Source organism: Amphiura filiformis, chromosome 4 (genome assembly GCF_039555335.1).
Source record: "Amphiura filiformis chromosome 4, Afil_fr2py, whole genome shotgun sequence".
NCBI lineage: Eukaryota > Metazoa > Echinodermata > Ophiuroidea > Amphilepidida > Amphiuridae > Amphiura > Amphiura filiformis.
This window is the reverse complement of record NC_092631.1, coordinates 53085936-53095294: the sequence shown is the minus strand read 5'-3', so window position 1 is coordinate 53095294 and position 9359 is coordinate 53085936. Positions and strand designations below refer to the sequence as shown.

Genomic DNA, 9359 nt, shown 5'->3' with positions numbered 1-9359 from the left:
AAGTATAAATACAAGTACAACATATCACTCGGACAAGATAATGTGTGACTGCTTAGTGTGAGGATAACCCTACCTAATGCCCATGGCGATATATGCCCGTGACCATGACGACAGGTATTCAGGCCATCAATAACAAAACTTCTTCTTACCTAGATGCTCAGATCGTCCGATATAGCACAGAGTTAATTAACGGACAGTACAGTTATTTAAAACTTTAATCAGTTATTTTTTTATCGCAATTATAAATAGTACCATTCATCCTACCACAAATGAAATCCAACAAAATGATATTGTCAGATATCAATTTTATTTATACCTCATTATGTGTTTTAAAGGAGGGCAACACAATAGCGGATTGACGTTTCGTAACCAACGTACTGCCTTTAATATCAGCAAATTCAGATTGTATTGATTGTGGATATTGACGGACATCTGTAAGGAAAAGCACTCAATCGCTGCATACAGGTAAAGCAATGATCAGCCAGGTGAAAACCCGCTTTCTTGTCTCAATAGTGTAAGATTCAGGCGTACCGCAGACTGAATTCAATACCCCTCAGAAATAGACAATGCTTTACTGAAATTAACGTGCATAAGAAATTGTTGCATCATAGAGTATGTTGACCCTTTCTAGTAATTCTCAATGTGATTCTGCTCGAAGTATATAGTTCGAGGTAGTAGTAGTAGTATAGCTCGGTGTAGTTCGGTTACCCTTAAATTTAGTCCCTAAACCTATAAAAATAGTATTAATTTGATGATTTTTAATTAATAAATTCTACTTTCCCATGAAATATCTTATTTTAATATTTCCAAATGTTTAATGTCAAATATGTTAAAACTCACTTGGCACTTGTCTTTTGTTCTGGTGCAAGAGGTCCCGGGGTTCGATCCCCGGTGGTGGAAAATTTAGCCATTATCTTTGCTATGATTATTATATGTATTTACATGATCGAGGGGCAGGTACATTTGTTGATAGAGATCTCACAGCCAGTTCGATAAATGTATCGCCTATATACAGATATAGCATGTATATCCTCCAACAGATAAAGAGGTGCTACCTCTACCTGTATAAGACTGCTTATTTTGAAACTTAATAATCCTCCACGTATATATGGCGTAAAAATAACATTCTTCATCATTGGTGTACTGCGTGACATTGTCTGTTTAACCAGCTAGGTTGGTCCGGGTGGACAACACTCGGGTTCTGATGGGACCAGGCTTAAGCAAAATGCTCAAGCCAAGCTTAAAAGCTTATATAAACATGTTGGCCTGTATGAAGAAGGAAAACTAGAAAGAAACCGAATCAAAAAGAGCAAGGAAAAGAAAGGCCACTCCCAACAAATCCGATACAAAGGATACATTTCAAATGTCTCTAATTTTCAAACATGATTTTACAGATAACTCATTACAATAACACAAACCAACGCCTTGAAAACAACGTTCTATATGAGCCGGAACATTAGTGAACTTTCTTCCGAAGGTGTCGCTTTAACAATTTACGTTTCCACTACCCATCAGATTTTCCACGGCCATTTGACCATATTAATGACCAATTTGAGTACTCAGAAAGGGGCCTCTGATCCTGTTACGGTCAATTTAAAATCTATATACACATGGAATTTTCGTTATAAAAAGACCGTAATTTGAAATTAATTTAACATTTTGCTTGCAGATATAATTTTAATAGAAAAAGAATAATAGTAGTTTATCAAAGATTACAATCAACACAAAAACTGTTTTATCTGCACCAAATTCAGTCAAGCAAATCATAGGTGCAGTTGGTTAGACACTGCAATGAATATAATTTTACATTGGGCTATTCCAGTTGAAATCCACACTACCCCTGTGGAAGATTTTGGAAATATCTTCCACAGGGGGACTATGTTTTTCAAATGTAATTGGTCAGAGTTAATCATTTTGAAACCCATACTCCCACTGTATTATGGCTTTACATATATATCTTCCACAACTGGAGTGAGTATTTCAAATGGAAGTTACCCAAATGTCTATTCTATTCACAATTTAAGATCCCTCTGTGGAAGACTTAAATAGCTAAATCTTCCACAGGGGGAATGTGGACATAAAATGGAATAGCCCATTTTACGATGGTTAAAGATATCTCGTTTGCAGGCAACGGCACATGAAGTACAATAATTGGCTCGCCTGCAGACTTCTTATAGAGTGAATTGTGATTTTGGGTATGAAATCTAATACTCACAACTTGAAGTCAAACAATATTGTTCAACCATTGCAGTTATTTTACACTCCAACATAACAATTGTTGATAATATTCTGATAAAAATACATTTAAATAATTTAGTTTAAAATATCAATTGCCGCGAAAAGTGTTGGTAATAATGTCGGTATTTTGTGGTGTCAATTTTCATCACTTGAGGCAGTCTGTGGTTGGAGAAGTTCAAGTACAGCTTTTATTATTGCACTTGTTTGTCATCTTGCACCAACTAGCGCATTCTTATGGTCCTTCGCATGTCTGCCGCGATGACCAATACTTCAATAGCATCTTGTATGTCAGCACGATCACGATTATTACAGTTGTTGATGACAGAAGGGTGTTACGGTGTGTCCTGCGGAAACCACCTTTTAATACAAGAATACATTATTTTGACTGTGGGAATGTTAGAATCCTCTAATTTAAGTTTCCAATATAGCCACACAATAAACCTCCATTTGAATGATATTGTCACCAAAGTTTGTAAAGAAAATGCATACAATAAATGTGACTAATACTTCAGTGTCTAACCACCTGCGCATCTATGATTGCTACATTTATTGACAGAATTTGGTGCAGATAAAACAGTTTTGTGTTGATTGTAATCTTTGATAAACTACTATTATTCTTTTTCTAATTACTGAAATTATATCTGCAAGCAAAATGTTAAATTAATTTCAAATTGCAGTCTTTTTACAACAAAAATTCCATGTGCATATTGATGGTACATAAAGACAAACCGACCGATGTTATTTGCCTGATGTTAAACATTAGAACTATATAAAAGTGCATAGCAGTGTGACATCATAGTTAATACACATTTTTCAAAAACTACTTTCAAGCTCGAAACGTCGTATATAGTAATCAGACCTTATGACTGTTGCAGTAATTCATTCACTACATGTACCATCGTATATCATAACTCTGACACGATTTTAACCTTATTTATCATCGAATTCCACCCTAAGTGGAACTACTTAAAAATAAATGTAATCACATTGAAATAATAAAACAAGAGTTAGAGATTTTAAATTGACCGTAACAGGGTCAGAGCCCCCTTTCTGAGTGCTCAAATTGGTCATTAATATGGTCAAATGGCCGTGGAAAATCTGATGGGTAATGGAAACGTAAATTGTTAAGGCAACACCTTCGGAAGAAAGTTCACTAATGTTCCGGCTCATATAAAACACGTTGTTTTTCAAGGCGTTGGTTTGTGTTATTGTAACGAGTTATCTGTAGAATTAGAGACATTTGAAATGTTGTTCGTATTGTCGTTTAACCATTCACATGCTAAAGCTTCTTCCTGAACTTTCAAAAAAAAATCACATCGTCTCTACTGTCTGTCGTGTCTACGCCCACGTCCCTGCCCTAGTTTCAGTAACACGTGGCCGGTGCTGCTCCAACAACAACTTCTAGAAATTTGCAATAATATTGCTATGAACGCGGTGAAAGCTTATATCCTCATGCTTGCAAACATTAGTAAGATGGCCATTTTGTTGCAGTTCTACCGATATTATTTTTACGTGTTCAGTGTCACATTAGATTGCAATATTGACATCCAATATTAGTAGCATCACGTTGAAATAAACATGGGACGCTAGTTATTCTGTACTGTGGCGTACAGCATCCCATGTAAACAGTATTGATGATACCATACACAATATGGTATGATACCGTCACGTGATTCTAAATATGAGATGCTGGTTATTATGTCCTGTGGAGCACAGCACCAAATGTAAAAGTATTAAGAAACCCATAAACAATACGGTAATAATAATAATAATAATGAACCACGCTTATATAGCGCATAAACATTATAAAAAACATCTCAATGACGCATGATACCCATGTTGATAATGACTGTTCTTGCGATTCTTAATCTGGGAAGTTAGTGTTATGCAGTCTTGAGGACAGTATCATCCCATGTAAACGGTATTGATGAAACCATACACAATTATGGTATGATACCGTCACGTGATTCTAAATATGAAATGCTGCTTGTTCTGTCCGCGAGTACAGCATCCCATGTTGACAGACAACTTGCTTATTCCATAGACATCTACGTGGTATATTATGCAGTCTAAAAGAGAGTGTCAAATTTGGAACATGATTACACAGTAATAATAGAATCCTAGGACAATGGCTGGGCTGAGTTAATCTCATTTCATTATCTCCAGGTTCTTCATGGCAGAAATCCATAATGTCAGCGGTATGCACATGTGTCCAGTACATGCACCCTATACTTTACTGTGGGAGATAACTTTCTGGTTTGTTCAATTTAAAATGGATACGGTTAATATTCTTAAGCTTTAAGCCGAATCCAACAGAAGTAATAACACTGGTCATTTATGTTAATCCATTTGTATTGGCCGTTGCTTTTCTGATAGAATGTGCATGTGATTTGTTGATGATACCTTTGGGTGTATACTTGATTTCATATGCATTGATCATTTCAGAGCTTTTGTTTCTGTCGCGTTTCTTCCCTCATAATAATTATCATAAGAATTTGAAAATAAATCGATTGACCATATAGAAACCAAGAACTACTTAGTAAGCATGCTAAGGTGAAACACAATAAACATGTTTAAAAAATTAACCGATTTTTGACCTTTCACATGAAGTTCATGACCTTCAGACTGATCTCCAAATTTTGGCGGCAAAAAACCCCACTTTTAAATATGAAGAAATAATCAAGTTTCAAAATGTACGTCCCTATGCAATAATCTGTAAGCAACCAAGCAGTACAAATTTAATTTCCACTCTTCATGATATATTCTGCGGCAGCTTGGTATATTTTATATATATACTCCGAGTATAAATGTGCCGCATAGAGTTTTAAGGTGTAAAGTGGCGTGTCTTGGGGCGGTTACGTGATAGTTTGTTCGCCATTGTTGCGCATTTTTAGTCTCACTCTTTCCCACCTGGGGTTTGAATATTTAATACACACAGTCATACTAGGCGTATTGTAGCAAACAAGAAAAAAGACACGCAAGAAGAAAATAGAAACCCTTAAATACAAACACTCCTCAAAGATATCTTTATAATTAAATGTCTGCTGCCTGCCTTACCAAGAAGTTAGACATCCAGTTTGTGTTACAATTTCCCCACATAGCGCGTATAAGTGATACTGACACGAAATTAGCCCTAAATAATGTTCTAATATCGTCTTTATAGAAAAGCCTAGAAAGCCCAGAATTAGGCTATATTCGAATAACCCATAAGTGTGTAATGCGTGGATCATATACAGTCAAATTAATTGCATCTCTAAATCTTGCCTGGATTAAGTCATTACACCGCGTGCCGGTAAGATTTGCAATTGTTCATTATCGTCATCGTGCCTGCTACAATTTTGCTTTCAGTGTCGATATTTCATTTCAATCTCGTATCCGAGTTTCTAGACTTTGTTAACAACATACAAGTAACATTTCGTGGCTTTAAGCAAATCCAAAACGTGACTTTATAAAATGGAATACTAAATCTCAATTATGTAGTTATTTTCCCTAATGGTTACCAAATTTGCATGGATAGATGGAAAATCACACTAGAAAGAAGTTAAGAGCGTAACACTACTCTATTTTAAGTAACACGACCAGCTCATTTTAATAATTTCTATGTGAATTTTATTGGTTGCAACTTCGTAAAATGAAGTGTGCAACATCACTTACTTTTAAGTTGTAAGTTTTCCACTGCGGAGTAACCAGCTTGTTTTGACTTGAGGCGCTAGGCAAACGTATAAACGGGAGCGGTTTAGATCAACGCTGATGACAATTTTAATACTCCAGGTTCGTCGTTTACCGGTAAAGGTAACTCGTCAGATGTTGCCTGTGATTTTGTTGTTAGCTATTTACGAGTGAGCCAGGTCCGCCGATGTAACCACCATATCGTTATATATCCGCGAGGCAAAGTGCACCGTAGAAGCAAGTCGCTCTCTCACTCGGTACTCGAGTTGTAGCTCTCAAGTCGAATATCTGTCTTGGTGTGGCTAAGGGGGCGTTCAACTAAATCTGTCATGTATAAGGACTGTGGTGTGATTGACGGAATTCCCTCCACACAAATTTTGACATAATTATTATCATTAACCAAAGTTGATATTAGGTAATAATTATTTTAAACAGATTAACTAGTAAAAACAATCCAATATTAAATGCTCTATTTGGTTTGGAAGCAGACAGACACAACTATTGATATATTGCATTATAGGTAATTCAAAATGAAAGTATATAAAATGCAGCACATTCTGAGTAATTGTGTTGTCGTTACAGTTGTTGCGCAATTGAGTAAACTCGGTCGAATCACTCCACAACCGTTAGTCACCGTTCGGATCCTATCGATAAAGATTTGAAATGGAAGCAGCTCCTAGTAAATAGTGTAAAATATTTAAATCGTGTTTACAGTGCAACATTCTTCGTACATATGATATTGTGCGAATTGTTTAACGTTTAGAAACAGCATATAACCAAAGAAGAAGAGTCACTAATTATTTTTCTATTATCTGTTCGGAATACGTACTGTGTGCACCACTAACATGACTAAACTAAAACTAAAGCAAACTATTTCGTTATTAATGTTCCTGCGTTTATTAAGTTGCAAATAACACAAAATCTAAGCTTTATATACGAACTATACTTTTTTATAAACACTTTAATTAATACTTTATCATAATATAAACATCATAAAAACAGTACACATTTGTGTGATTTATATTTTTATTATTATTTTGAGCAATTTATTTTTCAACCTAGGCAATATCAATTTTTCCTGCATAAAAGAAACATATATTAATAGGTTTGAGTAACATTACAAAAACATTTCATTATCCGAATTTCCCAACTTATTTTTGTCAATGCCGGGATCTATACATTTTTGGATGATGGTTGCTCAGTTTATCAACACAAAGCACATTCCTAAAACTTAGTTCAAAAGCACTTCCATAAAATAAAAGTAGATACAATACATAATTTGTGGGGAAAATGACACACACTGGCATACTTTACAAATCCCTTCAGCTGGTCACCTATTGAGTACTTAGGAGACCCGAGTTCAGATTTACTTAATTCCTACTTTGCCCTTAGACCCTCCTGTTTGTATCATGTACGAGTCCCCCTCCCTTAGCGAAAAGCGTCATGAGCAATTGAGCATCCAGCCATGTATATCGTCACGGCACCGAGGCAATACCAATCTCATCCCTTCAGTGTTGAATCCGATGATGCAAAGGTCATTCCCGGCCAACAGTGATGGAGATTGTATAACCACCACAAACGTCTTACGAAATCTTCATGTTTGTACTAACTAGTTATGACCTCATGACCCAACAGTTCCCGGATTACCTACTGTCAATCATCGGTGATCATAATATTGACTGTGCCGCGGTAGACAACAATCTATTGTTTTTGTGTTTTCTTGTCAGTATAAATAGAAAAGACGGTTCGTTGAAGAAGTGGTCTCCCATGCGAATTTTGAGCATTAGAGTGACTTAATGCCCACCAATTACGCGTACCACCGAGGTGTTTACTTTCCCATGCTAAAAGATGAAGCGAAACACGACCCAGGGAAAATATGTCACTTGGAATTTTGATTTTTACCAATCATGACAAATTGGCGATTTGACGCACGCGACTTTCATATACCATTAAAAAAAACTCCGCACTTGATCTTACCCGAAGCTGGTGCTTGGGTGTGGTTATGTTACCTAAAAACAGTTGGTTTTTCTCCCTGCTGGTCATATTTTACCACATGGTCGGCTAGTTCCCAAACATGACTGCATGTTGTCCTTACTTCATCTTCAAGGAATTTGTGTTGTTTGCAATAATTACGTTGAATTAAGTCAAAGTTCTCTGAAAAAGACGTCAAATTAGTATTTGAAATTATATTTGGTGTATCTGCAATACGAAGAGCACACTAGTATTGTCGCAAATGGAAAACGCTTAAGACAGTTCCTGCAATCTTATTGGTTCTTAGTCGTGTGATATGACACGATATCATCACACACTTTAGCGTGTGCGTGTCGACGCGATACTCGTACGCGCTATTTGAACCAATCGGAGGTGCATAGCAACAACAGGACTGATCGATTCTAAGCCCTAGGTAATTCCTTGTCAAATGTAAGATTTTATTTGATTAAAATTGGGCATACTACCTTTATTCTCTAATTTTTAGTTACATATGGATTTTCAAATACAATGGAAAGTGTTTCATGCAGAAAAATATGTCTGTCATTACCATAACTTACGTCACGTTTAGAAATTGACTGGAAAGTCCTTTTGAAACAGATATTATGGTGTGTTCAAATGTTCAACAGAGTTGATACAATCTAATTGCATTTGTTTCAATAGCCAACAGGTGTTACGGGACGGTACCGCTCTCAGCATTAACCATGTTAACTGAAAAGCATCAAATTGGTCTGTGAATCCGGGCTGTGAATTGAGAATATACAAGGCTATACAAGAAGAAAAATGTACCAAATAGAGACTAGTTGAATCGATCTTGGAGCCCAATTTATAATTTTATCTTACCCCTTTTCTTATATATTCCAAATCTTCGTTAAAACTTGTACATGACATGTTAATCAACCACTTTGTCCAGGAGGTGGCATATTCAAATAGACAGAAAAAACAAACAAACGGTAGACTAAAAACAAACAGAGAATACCTTACGATCCAGTAAGGATATATCCTGCAGGTTATTCCCAAAAGGGCTATTCAAATGAAATCCATACACCTTATGGAAGACATGACCTTAATCTTCAATACAAGGGGTGTAGATTTCAAATGGAGTAATATTTTATAGATAAATCATTTGAAATTCACACTCTCTGTGTGGACGATTAAGGTCTTGTCTTCATATATGGGGTGTATAGATTTAAACTGGAATACTATATAGTAGTCCAATGGTATACCGCAAAACAGGCTGCACAGTGACAAAGGTTTGAAAGGTTTCCAGTTAAAATATCTGCTGAACCATCTTTCAAACATTTTTTTAACTTACGGAAAAAGTAAGCGCACAGTAGTTTTGAAGTTTAAAAAAATAATGAGCACCAGGACGCTTTCAAACTTTTGTCCCTGTATTCACTCGTGTCCCCATTCACCCCCGTTTAACGATAGTAACCTTTCACACCCACCCTTTACACTGCCAC

The 9359-nt window shown here is 36.1% G+C and overlaps 1 protein-coding gene across 1 annotated transcript in view; it reads right to left on the bottom strand.

The window, feature by feature from the left end:
• The window catches only part of LOC140151062 (integrin beta-1-like), a 149276-nt gene extending 143066 nt beyond the window's left edge, over positions 1 to 6210 (bottom strand). The window contains exon 1 of the mRNA XM_072173260.1: positions 5893 to 6210. The gene's annotated coding sequence lies outside the window, so the exon portion shown is untranslated. The remainder of the gene's footprint in view (positions 1 to 5892) is intronic.
• Positions 6211 to 9359: the final 3149 nt, after the last annotated feature.